At 46.5% G+C, this 14589-nt stretch overlaps 1 long non-coding RNA gene across 1 annotated transcript; it reads left to right on the forward strand.

Moving 5' to 3' along the window:
- The first annotated feature begins 54 nt into the window (after positions 1 to 54).
- LOC145506574 (uncharacterized) lies at positions 55 to 10477 on the forward strand. Its single transcript, XR_014054045.1, has 2 exons — positions 55 to 186; positions 7903 to 10477. It is a non-coding gene; the product is annotated as an uncharacterized LOC145506574 (long non-coding RNA).
- Positions 10478 to 14589: the final 4112 nt, after the last annotated feature.

The raw sequence follows: 14589 nt of genomic DNA on the forward strand, positions 1-14589 counted from the left end.
GGCCAGCCCGGACCGCCCTTGCCCAATGGGAAGGAGGGATGTTGACTAGGAGGCGGAGCCCCAAGCGTGTGAGTCTGGCAGAGGGTCCGGAGAGGTGGAGAGAGGGGAGACGATGGAGTTGCCACAGCGCCCCTTATAGGACTGGAGGAGGATCTGTCCCGCTATCCTTCGGGCTGGACTACAACGGTAAAGCCCAGGTTTCTTCAGCAAAGATAGAGCGGCTTAGTGATAAGCGCTAGAGCTGTCTACAGCTTAGTAAAAGAAAAAAAAAAAAAAGTGAAGTCCCTCAGTCGTGTCCGACTCTTTGCGACCCCATGGACTGTAGCCCACCAAGCTCCTCCGTCCATGGGATTTTCCAGGCAAGAGTACTGGAGTGGGTTGCCATTTCCTTCTCCAGGAGATCTTCCCGACCCAGGGATTGAACCCGGGTCTCCCGCATTGGAGGCAGAAGCTTTACCTTCTGAGCCACCAGGGAAGTAAAAGAAAGGGGAGCTATAAACGGAAGAGTGCAATGGAAAGCTTTATATGATAGACATCTGTGTCTAGAGGACGCTAACAGGGATGGCACAAGTTGAATCTTGAGAAACATGATGGGTGTTGAACAGGTGGGCAAGGCAGGACGTCGAGGCCCGTTTTAGATCCGTAGTGTATTTAATGCGGTGGGCATCCCCTGGAGGAGGGCATGGCAACCCACTCCAATGTTCTTGCCTGCAGAATCCCATGGGCAAAATAGCCATAGAGTTGCAAAGAGTCAGATAGGACCGAAGCGACTTAGCACGCAAGCACATATTTGGGGCATGGGGGAAGAATCAAGGGAAGAAATCATATCACTTAAGCCGGAAGAAATTTGAACTTTGTTCTCCAGTCTATGGAGTGAGGTAGAAGGGTATTTTTCTTTAATCAAGTTGAAGTATATTTTATGTATAGTAAAACATCAGTTTTAAGGCTTCCCTGGAGGCTCAGTGGTAAAGAATCAGCCTGCCAATGCAGAAGATACAGCTTCTATCCCTGGTCCTGGGAAGATCTCACACGCCCCTGAGCCACTAAGCCCATGCGCCACAACTACTGAGACTGCACCCTAGAGCCTGTGTACTGAAACAAGAGAAGCCACCACAATTAGAAGCCCCAAGCACTACAACAAAACGAAGAGTAATCCCCCTGCTTGCCAGAACCCTCGCAGAGCAAGGAAGACCCAGTACAGCCAAAAATAAATAAATACAATTATAGAAAATAAATTATACTAAACAGATCGGCCCTGGACTTTGCTCTCCATTGTTCAGCAAGTGGAGAGCTTCAGATGTTAATCACAACAGGACGTGGTATGATTAATTTTTATTTTTAGAACATGTCACTAGTGGCTGTAGGGAAGCTGAATCGGTGAAGACCAGCCTGTGCAAGGTCAAAACTGAAAGCCTTTATTTTTTCACCTAAGTTGGTTACTTCCTATAATTGTTTCCATGTCGTTGCTTCGCATTCAATCCCATTCCCACCACAGTGCCTTCCACTCTGTCCCCACCTCAATCCTCAAATGAAGTTGCTTTCACAAGGTCACTAACTGCTCTCAGGGTCACTAGTGATCTTCATATTGCCCAGTCCAGCAGACAACTCTCAATCCTTTCTTTTTTAAATTTTTTAAATATATTAACATATACTTATTTCTTTGTTTCATTGCACTGGGTCTTAGTTGCGGCATGTGGCATCTCTTTCCCTGATCAGGGATGGAAGCTGGGCCCCCTGCATTGGGAGTATGGAGTCTTAGCGACTGGACCACCAGGGAAGTCCCTCAAACCTTTCTTGATCAGATTATTCACCTGCATCTTAGGCCATGTGCCACTCCTTCATCCTTGAAATTTCCCAGCTCCTTGGTTTTTTTGACTCCATCCTTCCTTGCTCCTCCTTCTACCTCTTTGGTTTTTCCCTCTCTGGCTCTGTCCTAGCCTCCTCCACTCCCTCGGCCCTTCAGCACTGGGTCCTGAGGTATCATACTTTGATTTCACCCTCTGAGTTCTTCCTGGGCAATATTTGGGTTTTCGCTTTCACCTCTATGCTGCTCAGTCCAGGTTCTTCCCCGAGCTTCATATTCATATCTCCAAATGCCTGCCAGGCCTTGGGCTAACTCCAGAGTTTGATTTCGGGAGACGAAAACAATTTTTCAGCAAATTGAAGCAATTTATAAGCCATAAATGTGATGCGTCCTTTCTAACTTATTTTACTATTGCCAGTTGGCAAATTATTATCCACTCATACACCATATTTGACTGCCAGGAATTCAATAACTTTTAAGGGTCAGTGTGTTGGGCAAAATGCTTATAAGCTAAAGAGGTCAGGGGTAGAGATAATAAGGTAAATTCACCCATACCTACAATTAAAGACAGAAACGTGTCACCATGAAGGAGAGAGAAGTCATTCCACAAGATTTAGTGGTACCTGTGTTTACTCTCCCCTTTCTCCCTCTTTCCCCTAAGGAGGAAAGTCTGTTGTTGTTGTTGTTGTAAGATAGAAATGACTGATTGTTTTTGAATTCTTTCCCAGAAGCTTTTTGTCCCTCTTTGTTCTCGATTGTCTTCTAAAAGCTGGCAGCATAGGGTTTGTAGACCATTGTAGGAATAGGTTCTTAAGTGGATTCTTATATTTGCAATCATGGTAACAGTCCACAGTGCTGCTGGCATGTCGGGAACTAAAGGTCATTATGTTGATTTTCATGCATTAAGCATTTGTGGAACCCTCCATACGCCAGGACTCAAAGAAGTCACAGTTCTCCTGTGCCTTCCCAGGTCTCATGAATTCAGTACAGCACAGTTAGAGTGAAACAAACCTGGTAAGAGAAGCCAACAGAAAAACCGGTTGGCCCAGGAGCTGGATCCAGCATGGAGAGGGGAGGAAACCCGAGAGTGTCCTGACGGGGCCGGGCGCTTTGGCCCGGTGTCCAGTGGAGGGCAGTGGTGAGCAGATGGTCCCGCGGAGACGGATCCCTGAGAGCCGACTTCAGCCTTTTCATGATCCCTACCGAGTGCATGACCCTGCCTTAGCTGAGGCGGATATTGGTGCGTTTTGTTTATTGTTTACTCAGTCTCAACTTTTCCTTTCCAGAAAGAGCCTCAGCTCTTAACCGTCAGGAACTTCCAACCCAGTTTAATTCATTAATTAATTATTGAGCACCTCTTCTGTGTCAGTCACCCTCCCAGGTATTCTACAGTGAAAACAAAGATGTGCCCGAGCAGCTTAAATGCTAATGTGAGCAGAGCAGGGTGTAGGAATGAGGCGAGTTTATAAATGATCATCAAGACTGGAGGCAGAAGCAAGCATTTATGGGGATTCAAGCAGGTCTCAGCATCCCCTCCTCCCAGGTGTTTGGGGATGGGGAGGGTGGTCAGGAGGTAAAGACAAGAATGTGACTGTGTGAAGCCCAGAACTGACTCCCAGGACCCACATCCCACACTGCCCAGTTCTGTGGATCAAAAGCCCGGAGCTGCCTAGGAACAGTGAGGCTCACCTTGAGCCTGGGGAGCAGGGTGGGAAAGGGAGGGAGGGAGGGATACAGGCCAAGATGGAAGGCAGGCGGATAGCAGTCACCCCAAGAAACAAAGCCCATTTCCAGAGCCCAGCTCAAGGGGGCTCAGAGACCAAAGGTTGTGCTAGCACCCTCGTGCCACGTCCACGGACAAACCCACCCCACCCAGGCACGTGGCAGTGTTCCGGAGGCTGTCCCTCAGTGTCCTAGTTACACCTGATTCTAAAAATGCTAACATTGCCATCGTTTGGGCAGGTGATGATCCTTTTGTTGTTGTGTTGTGCTTAGTCACTCAGTCATATTGACTTCTTGTGACCCCATGGACTGTTGCCCACCAGACTCTGTCCATGGGATTTTTCAGGCAAGAATACTGGAGTGGGTTGTCATTTCCTCCTCCAACAGATGCTCCCAGTTCAGGGATGGGAACCTCATCTCCTACATTGGCAGGCGGATTCTTTACCATGTGGATTCTTTACCACTGAGCCAATGATCCCTTTAAGGTGAAACAGATTTCAAGTAGAACGAACATACCTCAAAAAACAACAGAGGGATAAAGCCTTGTCTTGTCCAACCGTTCTGACAGAATAGGTTCCGATTGAGTTGTGAAGATCAGAAAGGCCACCCTCCATGCTGCCTCCTCTGGGGGAAGCTGGGTCAGGCCAGGACAGATGCTGCCCAACTGATGCCCCGGAGACCAGAGGGCAATGGCAGGGGCACCAGGATTCCCGAGGCTCCTGGCTTGTCGGTTTCATCTGAAACTGATTAAAATGAAATGCAAACCCAAGTAGCTGGGAAGAAAAGGTCAGACTTTTACCCCTGTCTGCTCTCCTCCCTCAGCACACTGCGCTCTGGCCTGGGTCCCATCACTGCTCAGATTTCCCCTTCACCCTGGCAGCCCTGCACTGCCCAGAAACCCCAGAGAATGGTCCTATTGTAGATGAGACAAACCGAAATAGCAGCATCTTCTGTTCTCTGCCTTAGGGAGATTCACTTAAAACCCCAGAGTCCCAGATGTGGACGACAATGGAAGTTGTTGTTGCAAATTAGTGATCCTGGAACAGATGAGAGGCAGGTAGTCGGAAAGCAGCCAGGGTGGTGGGTTGGGCTTCGAAGAGAGAACAATTACGCAGTCACTCCATTAACCCAATTAGTAGTCACTGGCAGGAATTCTGTTCATCACCCAAAGAAGCACGGTGGGGAAGGTGGGAAAAAGGGACAACCAACCTGTAGAGGGTGATTAGGGCTGGGGTTGGGGAGGGCAGGATTGCTGCTGGAACAAAAGGTCTAGAAATAAAGCTTCATTTATTCCTAAGCTGGTAAATGTTATCTCTATCATTTTTTAAATGTTCTCAATTTTTTTTTCAATTAAAAAAAGAAAAAAAACTGTGCCCTAGAGCATTCGGATGAACAGTGTTTGCATTAATTAAGAAATCGGATGACATCTCCACTCTGCAGCAGGCTCTGCTGTGGAAACTCTCCGGGTGGCCTGGGAAATGGTGACTGTGGACTCTTGATTGATCACAGCTGTCATGTCCTCAGCCAGTCAGTCCAACAAGTCAGTCAATATGTCCTAAGTGTCTACCCGATACTCCCTGGAGTTTTTGGGAAGTGGGGAGTGAACACAGCATTAAGAAGGCTATGGCTGTGTGCCCAACTAGAATTAGTAAGGAGTGTTTACATTCAAGTCACAAAATTCTGAGCAGAGAAGGGACAGGTTAATTGGGGATGGAATCAGGAAAAGCTGCACAAAGGAGCTGGATATAAAAAATAAAGGTCAGGGGACTTCCCTGGTGGCTCAGTGGTAAAGAATCCACCTGCCAGTGCAGGAGACATGGCTTTGATCCCTGATCTAGGAAGATCCCACATGCCATGGGGCAACCAAGCCCATGTGCCACAACTACTGAGGCTGTGCTCTAGAGTCCAGGAGCCACAACTACTGAGCCCATGTACTGCAACTACTGAAGCCTGTACGCCCTAGAGCCCGTGCTCTGCCACAAGAAAAGTCACCATAATGAGAAGCCCAAGCACTGCAACCAAGAGTGGCCCCTGCTCGCTGAAACTAGAGAGAAGCCCGTGTAGCAATGAAGACCCAGCACAGCCAAAAATAAATAAAATTATTTTAAGAAATAAAGGTCAGATTATGACATCGAACAGGCAGGCTGTAGGATACAGAGAAGGTGTAAGTGAAGGCACAGATACAAACAGGGAGCAGATAGAGCCCTTCTCCAGGGGGAGGCTGGGGTGCTCAAAATATGGTGACATTGGATTTCCCTGGTGGCTCAGACGGTAAAGCGTCTGCCTACAATGTGGGAGACCTGAGTTCAATCCCTGGGTCGGGAAGATCCCCTGGAGAAGGAAATGGCAACCCACTCCAGTACTCTTGCCTGGAGAATCTCATGGATGGAGGAGCCTGGTGGGCTACAGTCCATGGGGTCGCAAAGAGTCGGATACAACCGAGCAACTTCACTTTCACTTTAGTGACAGAGATGACCCATTGGGAAAGAGAGCATTGGAATGGCCGTTGACGATGGGAAACATGGTGAGGGAGGTCCTCCCACACCCTGGATTTTATCTTTTTAGAGGCCACAGGGTGAGAGACTGGCCTGGGAGCTTTATGTGGCTGCCTGAGGCTGCAGGAACCAGGGCGTTGATAACTACAGTCTTCATCAGTAAGTCGAGGGAGAAGGGAAACCTACCAAGTCCAGCACACTGGGTGACTGTGGGAGGACAGATGGAGAAGATCTAAGCCCAGCCCCAGGGGAAGTCTTGACTGAATAGGTGTCTTCCTGGCTTCTTCCCCACTTAGACCTGGGGGCTGCTGCCCCACGGCTCCCCCCACCACCTCTCACTCTGTCATCACTCTCTCCGTGCGCCACTGCGCTCTCACTCAGTTGCTCTCCTGATCTTATTCCCTTCTCACCTTGCCCAGCCTTCCAGCCACTGTGGAAGAGGAAAATGGTAAAACATGCAAAGCTTTGGCTTCAGCACAAAGATGAGGTGTCCCATGTCTCTTGTGTCTGACTCGTTGCAAGCCATCTGTGTCTGGTTGCTCAAGCTCCTGTTAAGCTTTGTTGCCCTTTATGGTCTGTCTTCAAGAGGCAGGGACTGGGAGGGCAGGCACTGATCTTTGACCACGCAGACAGTAAATATTTGCTGATGGCCAGCATGATGACATGTGGAGAAACTAACCCCTGCCCAAGACTGTTAGGAAAAGATTCTTTGATCACTGACCGACGGAATTTCCGTATCCCCAGAGATGTCCCAGGCATATATGCTGGGATCTTTGAAATTGCTGTAGGCATTGGGGTAAGGGCTGGGAAACATGTCCATGTTGGCTTCTGGGCCTCCTTTCTTCTGGGTGTGGGTCACCAACCCCTTCATGGACACAGCCTTCCTTTTTCCATTTTGGTTTGAAACCACTCAGGCTCCTGGAAGGCCCTTCCTCCCTCCACACAAGACTGGGATGGTGTTTGTATGTGAACTGATGGGTATTCTATATCCCCTCTGCACCTGACCACACAATACCTGCCTGTTCTCAAAGCCCCAGCCCAAAGCCATTCCAGCTTCTTCTCAGGTTTCATAACTGCCCGGTGAACTGCACCTGGTCCTTCTTCCCCTGGGGCTGTGGGGTTGGGGGCCGAGTAGACAGCCACCTGGTTTAGCCTCTCCCTGCTGACTGGGGTTTTGGAAACTGGCTCGCTATTCCATGAGTCAGAGAGAGCCCCCACAGCTCTGGGCATCTTCCAGGAGTGAGTGACCCCTCGCTCCAGGCAGGAGGAGACTAGAAGGTCTCGGGCTCGCCCCTGGGCAGAGGCAGGACAGCTACTTGGGAAGTGCAAGGATGTGCGCACAGGCATTGGCATGGTGCCTGGAGAGATTCCCAGAATCCCCTCAAGAGCCCCTGGCCCACCTCCCAGTTGAGCTCAGCTGGGAGGCCCAGGCTCAGCTCTAAGCAAGCCTGGACAGAAGTAGCCATGAAGCTCACCATGACCTGGCAGCTCCCACTGCAAGCACAAACAGGCCTTTAAAAAGCCTCCTTGCTTTCTGGGGAGGGGGTGGGGGCAGACAGGGCAAGTGGCTGTTGGTGGCCGCTGCGTCATGTTCTGGTGTGGTTCCAGGTGGCCAGCGCCACCACCTCTTTCCTGTCCAGATGCGGAGGCCGAGGGGGCTCCTGTGAGAGAGCTGCTTTGAACTCCTGTGCCCTGTCTTGGTGTTGGGAAGCCTTACAGCTGCTCTGCGCTGGCAGAGCCTTCTCTTGCTAACTTGGGGCTTTTTGGATCAGGGTGTTGGTGAAGCAGAGTTTTGGCAAGAGCCTTAGCAGCTGTTGCCAAGAGGAGAATGAAGGGAGATAATTAGACCTGGTAATTGGCTTGCTTTTTACTTTTTTACAGGCAACAGTGACTATGGCTGGGAGAAGAAGACACAGAAGAAAGTTGTCCTCCAGGATCAAGGCTAAGCTGTCTCAATTTTAGGGGAAAAGGCTAGTCCCCGACCAGTCCAGGACTTCTTGTCACCTCTTACCTGACACATCCGTCTGGCTGTGAAGTGATTCTCTGCATCCTATGCTGCTGCAAACCCAACAGTGTAGATTTATGGTACCCGGATCCATATGGACCCCAGGACCTGACATCTTAGAACCTTGAATCCAAAGGTAACCTTTAGATGGAGTTACCCAATTCTGGCTCCTCCAAGAAGAGACGCCGTGGGACCTATTGCAAAGGGCTTTATCGAAGGCTTTTGCTGCTGGGCAGAGCTGACTCATCATTTCCCCCAGATAAGTTTGCTCTCTGGGAGGTTTCCAGGCCCCCATCCCTCCAGTTGGCCGTTTCTCCAGACCAGATGGTTCATTTTAGATCTCAATTTGCAACGTGCTACCCTTTGTGGGCACATGTTCTGGATTCATCCCAAACGGAGCAGCTGATTCACTCGGACGTTCTGGGAAGCCCTCCCCGTTTGATTCCACCTCAGCACATCAGCGTAGAAGCTGCGAGTCCGATTTTCAGTTTCTGTGGGGAGCCTATTGATTCAAAGCCCAGAAGTGCAGTCCCGGGAGACGGACATCAGATCCAGGCAGGGCGCCTGGGAGCCCCCCATAGGGTCTTTGAGTGCTGGTGCTGCCTCTGGGAGGGCTGCTCCCTCAAAGTCCGTCAGAGGTGGACTCTGGTGGGATCATGACCCATTTTGTGGCCATTTAATATTTTGGATAAAAGCAGAGGAAAGAATTCATGACCCATTTGAGCTCCGAGATTTTAAGTTTAAACAGGATAGCCTTTTTCTAGCTTCTCTCCTTCCCAGTTACCCACTGTTGACTCAGTAGACAGTTGTTGATCACGTACTGTGCACCAGACGTTGTGCTCAGGGCTCAGGGATAAGAATAAAAAGATGATGCTTGCTTTCAAGGGACTTAATGACTAATGTCTGAGATAGGCAGGCACTGAGAACAAAGTGAGTGAGAGCTGACGTAACGCAGTGGTCAAGAGCTGAGATTCGGGAGCCGACCCCCGAGATTCCTGCTCTGCCACTTTGCAAGTATGTGACTTTGGACACATTACTTCACCCATATGTGCACCAGTTTTCTCATCAGTAGAATGAGAATAATAATGATACCCACTTTAGTGTTTCATGAGGATAAATTCGTTACTAGATTTAAAATTCTTATAACTGTGCCAGGGGTAGTGAGGGTGGTACACATCTGAGATAACTTAAAGCTGGAGCATCAAGAGGGCTAATTGGATGAAGGATTTAAGAAAAAGGAAGAGGTCAGGTTTATATCCCAGGATTCTGGAATATGGACAGGTGCGGCCAGGAAAGCTCTTTTGAGTCTAGGGACCACTACCATATAAATATTTCTTTTCCTTTTCTTTTCAAATTTATTTATTCTTTAATTGAAGGTTAATTGCTTTACAGAATTTTGCTGTTTTCTGTCAAACCTCAACATGAATCAGCCGTAGGTACATATATCCCCTCCCTCTTGAACCTCCTTTCCATCTCCCTCCCCATCCCACCCCTCTAGGTTGATACAGAGCCCTTGTTTGAGTTTCCTGAGACATACAGCAAGTTCTTGTTGGCTATCTATTTTACATGTGATAATGTAAATTTCCATATTACTCTCTCCATACATCTCACCCTTTCCTCCCCTCTCCCCATGTCCATAAGTCTGTTCTCTATGTCTGTTTCTCCACTGCTGCCCTGCAAATAAATTCTTTGGTACCATCTTTCTAGATTCCGTATATATGCATTAGTATATGATATTTATCATTCTCTTTCTGACTTACTTCAGTCTGTATAATAGGCTCTAGGTTTATCCACCTCATTAGAACTGACTCAAATGCATTCCTTTTTATGACTGAGTAATATTCCATTGTGTATACGTACCACAACTTCTTTATCCACTCATCTGTCGATGGGCATCTAGGTTGCTTCCATGTTCTAGCTATTGTAAATAATGCTGCAATGTACAATGGGATATATGTGTCATTTTCAATTTTGGTTTCCTCAGGGTATATGCCTAGGAGTGGGCTTGCTGGGTCATATGGTGGTTTTTATTCGTAGTTTTTAAGGAATCTCCGTACTGTCTTCCACAGTGGCTGTATCAATTTACATTCCCACCAACAGTGCAAGAGGGTTCCCTTTTCTCCACACCCTCTCCAGCATTTATGGTTTGTAGACTTTTTGATGACGGCCATTCTGACCTGTGTGAGGTGATATCTCATTGCAGTTTAGATTTGCATTTCTCTAATAATGAGCGATGTTGAGCATCTTTTAAATATTTTTAAAATAGAATTATAGTTGATTTACAATATTGTGTTAGTTTCAGGTATACAGCAAAGCGGTTCAGTTATACATATATATGTGTATATATATGCATATTTTTTTCCTTTGATTCTTTTCCATTATAGTTTCTTATGAGATATTGAATATAGTTCCCTATGCTGTACAATAAATCCTTGTTGTTTATCTATTTTATATATGGTCATGTGCATCTGTTAATCCCATACTCCCAATTTATCCCTGCCTCTTCCCCTTTGATAGGCATAAGTTCATTTTCTATGTCAGGGAGTTTATTTTTGTTTTGTAAGTAAGTTCATTTGAATGTTTTTTTTTTTTAGATTCCACATATAAGTAATATCATATGATTTTTGTCTTCCTCTGTCTGACTTACTTCACTTAGTATTATAATCTCTAGGTCCATCCATGTTGTTGCAAATGGCATTGTTTCATTCTTTTTGTGGCTAATATTCCATTGTGTATATATATGCCACACCTTCTTTTTCCATTCATCTGTCAATGTACTGTTAAATTGCTTCCATGTCTTGGCTACCGGATATAGTGCTCCTAGGAATAGTGGGATGCACGTGTCTTTTTGAATTAGAGCTTTCATCTTTTCTGGGTATATGACCAGGAGTGGGGTTGAAGGATCATATGGTAACTCTGTTTATAGTTTTATAAGGAAACTCCATACTGTTTTCCACAGTTACTGCACCAGTTTACATTCCACACAGTGTAAGAAAGTTCCCTTTTCTCTACATCCTGTCCAGCATTTATTGTTTGTAGACTTTTTGATAATGGCCATTCTGACCAGTGTGAGGTGATACTTCATTGTAGTTTTGATTTACATTTCTCTAATAATTAGCGATGTTGAGCATATTTTCATGTGCCTATTGGCCATCTGTATGTCTTCTTTGGAGAAATGTCTATTTCTCTGGTCATTTTTTGGTTGGGCTTTTTGTACTTTTGCCATTGAGTTATATGATCTATTTTTCTATTCTGGAAATTAAGCCCAGTTGTCAGTTGCATCATTCGCAAATGTTTTCTCCTAGTTTTAGGTTGTCTTTTTGTTTGTGTTATGGTTTCCTTTGCTGTGCAGAATCTTATAAGTTTGATTAGGTCCCATTTGTTCCTTACTGATTTTATTTCTATTGTCTTGGGAGACTGACCTAAGAAAACACTGCTACAGTTTATGTCAGAGAATGTTTTGCCTATGTTCTGGTCTAGGAATTTTATGGTATCATGTCATATTTAAGCCTTTAAGCCATTTTGAGTTTATTTTTGTATGTGTTGTGAGGCAGTGTTCTAACTTCATTAATTTATGTGCAGCTGTCCAGTTTTCCCAGCAGCACTTGCTGAAGAGACTGTCTTTTCTCCATTGTATATTCTTGCCTCCTTTGTCAAAGATGAATTGACCATAGGTGTGAGGATTTATTTCTGGGCTCTTTATTCTATTCCGTTGATCTATATGTCTTTGTGCCAGTACCACTGTTTTGATCATGTTGCTTTGTAGTATTGTTTGACGTATGAAAGTGTTATGCCTCCAGGTTTGTTCTTTTTCCCTAGGACGGCTTTGACAATTTTGGGTCTTCTGTGGTTTCATATAAATTTTATGATTGTTTATTCTACTTCTATGAAAAATGTGATGGGTAATTTGATAGAGATCACATTAAATCTGTAGATTGCTTTGGGTAGTACAGCCATTTTTAACTATATTAATTCATCCAATCCAAGAGCATGGGAAATCTTTCCATTTTTTTGAATCATCTTTGATTTCCTTTATAGATGTTTTATAGTTCTCAGCATATACGTCTTTCACTCTTTGGTTAGGTTTATTCCCAAGCAAGGAATTTTTTAATGCTTTTTTAAATGAGTTTTTTTTTTACTTTCTCTTCCTCATATTTCATGGTTAGTGCACAATATATATATGTATGTGTATATATATATATACACATATATATAATCTTGAGTAATTATGGCCTTGGTTTGTTCCTTTGCAGAGTGGGGATAATAATATCTTCCCTTCCAACCTCAGAAAAACCAACATTTGAATCTACTATGTACCAGAAAGTCTTCTCTCTACCAGCCCTCCTCACTTCATACCGGCCAATAGCCTGGGTAACTGGAAGATGATGGAGAAGGCAGCACTTCTGTCCGACTTTAATAATAGCAGATATTGGCTCTGCTCCTGTTTTACCTCTATGTGATTCATTGCATTCCCATGCTGTTTAGTTTCTGGTTATTAAAGCCTTGTGACCCCATGGGAGGCTGGTGATTTCCTCAGAAGGAGAATCTGGGAGCGATAAGAAGTGTCGTGAGAAGAGCTGAACTGCTCAGAGGCAGTTTCCTGGTTGATATGATACAATAGGTTGAGCACACACATTCCCCTGTGCAGACTGGTCCCTCCGGATCCTGGAGAAACTTCTAGCTTCAAGGAGCTTGTCTGTGCCTCAGGGCTTCTTGTGAGGCAGGATGCACAGGACACAAGCTTATAAATGAAGGTGGGTGGGGCACATTCACAACCCTTCACTGAGGGGAGAGGCCGGATTGGGGGTTGGTAGTTGGGGAGTATGGGAGCCTTGTTGTTATAATAATATTATAGTGAGCCTCTCTCATTATCATGAGCTGCCTTCACGTGTCCTGGAGAGACTTCTTGGCAAGGTTTCAGAGCTTGCCACCAAGACTGCGGCCCCGGCTGGCCTGGCAGCCGTGTGGGGGAGGAGGAAGTCTGCAGCAGATCGAGCATTCTGGCTTGATTGGGAGAGTGGCCAACTCTAACGGGATTACCATCCGCTGCCCTGATATATGCCAGGAAGTTGTGAAATGAAATCTCCAGGCCCCTACCACAGAGTGTGTGGGATGACTTGGCTGAAGCAAGAATCCTTGGGGAAATTGGTCTATTTCCCTGGCAATCCATTAGTCTCTTTTCCAGAACAGAAGCTCTGCCTCAGAGACCAGCACTGGGCAACTCTTAGCTCCCTGAGCTGTCTCTTCTCCCCATGGCAGCCTGTGGCATGGGGGAGGAGAGAGGTGGTACCCTGGCAGGGTGATGGAGGTGGTGTGGTAACATGAAGCAATGCCTAGGCTGGACCCCGGGAACCAGAAAGCGATGCCTGGCTCTCTTCTCAGCCTCTCCCACACCTCTGACAACCCCATGCCATAAGGTCAAGAAGGACTACGTAGGAGCAGTCATCCAGCCCTCTGCGTGGATGGAGAAAAGGAACCCTGAGCTTGGTATCCACATTCTGGGTTGAAGGTCCTGCCAGGTCACTTAATCTATCAATTAACCTGCGGGGCTGCAGTGTAATCTGCTTCTCTTGCAAGGTTCTTGTGAGGATCTATTGAAATGCTGCACGTGGAAATTCTTTGTAAACTGTAAAGTGCCTTGATGGTGGTTTAGTTGCTAAGTCTTGTCTGACTCTTGTGACCCCATGGATTGCAGCCCGCCAGGCTCCTCTGTATTCCATGGGATTTCCCAGGCAAGAATACTGGAGTGGGTTGCCATTTCCTTCTCCAGGGAATCTTCCCAATCTAGGGATCAAACCCTTGTCTCCAGCATTGCAGACAGTTTCCTGCATTGCAAGTGAATTCTTTAGCGACTGAGCCACCAGGGAAGCCGGTAAAGTACCTTAATTGGAAGGAATTGTTCCAGGCACGGAATCCTCTAGGAATTGCTCCCAGGGGCTCAGAGGAGCTGAGTGGAGCCTTTTGGGCCTGAGTAGTTCTCTTCTACTGAAGACAGGGAGAAAGGACCTTTCCACATGGCCCTTCTTTCTGGCTTCGTCTGATAGGGACCCTCCAGTTCTTGCTGGTGGTCTAGGGTCTTAGAGAATAAGAGTTTCTGTGCAAAGATCACAGAGCTGACTGGTTTTCCTGTGAGTACAGGTTTACCTGTGATGCCACCATCACTGGTCTTGGGGCAGCATGGAGGCTTCCCAGACCAGGAACCCACAGGGGTCCTGTTTTCAGCAGGGTTTGTGTTTAAACATGACAATGTCTTTACCTTTTATCTAGCAAGAGTGAGTAATCTATTTGGGATATTTAACAAAAACCAGACATTACCTCACTGGTGTCTTATCCAGAGCTGTTCCAGTCTTCCCATTAATTCCAGTGACTCGGGGTCCTTTGCTGTGTTGAGCAGTGTAGAGAGAAATCCATAGACCCTTTTTCTCTGAGTAAAGGGATTCACAGAACACACTGTTCTAGTAGTTGTATTCATGCCCTTTCTTTCCCCAGTGAATGTCTGTTTTCTTTATTCTGAGAACATGCAGAGGAGTTAACCCAGCTCATCCCCCAAACCGTCCTGACTC

Source organism: Giraffa tippelskirchi, chromosome 5, assembly GCF_054371585.1.
Source record: "Giraffa tippelskirchi isolate mGirTip1 chromosome 5, T2T-mGirTip1v1.2.pri, whole genome shotgun sequence".
Classification (NCBI taxonomy): domain Eukaryota; kingdom Metazoa; phylum Chordata; class Mammalia; order Artiodactyla; family Giraffidae; genus Giraffa; species Giraffa tippelskirchi.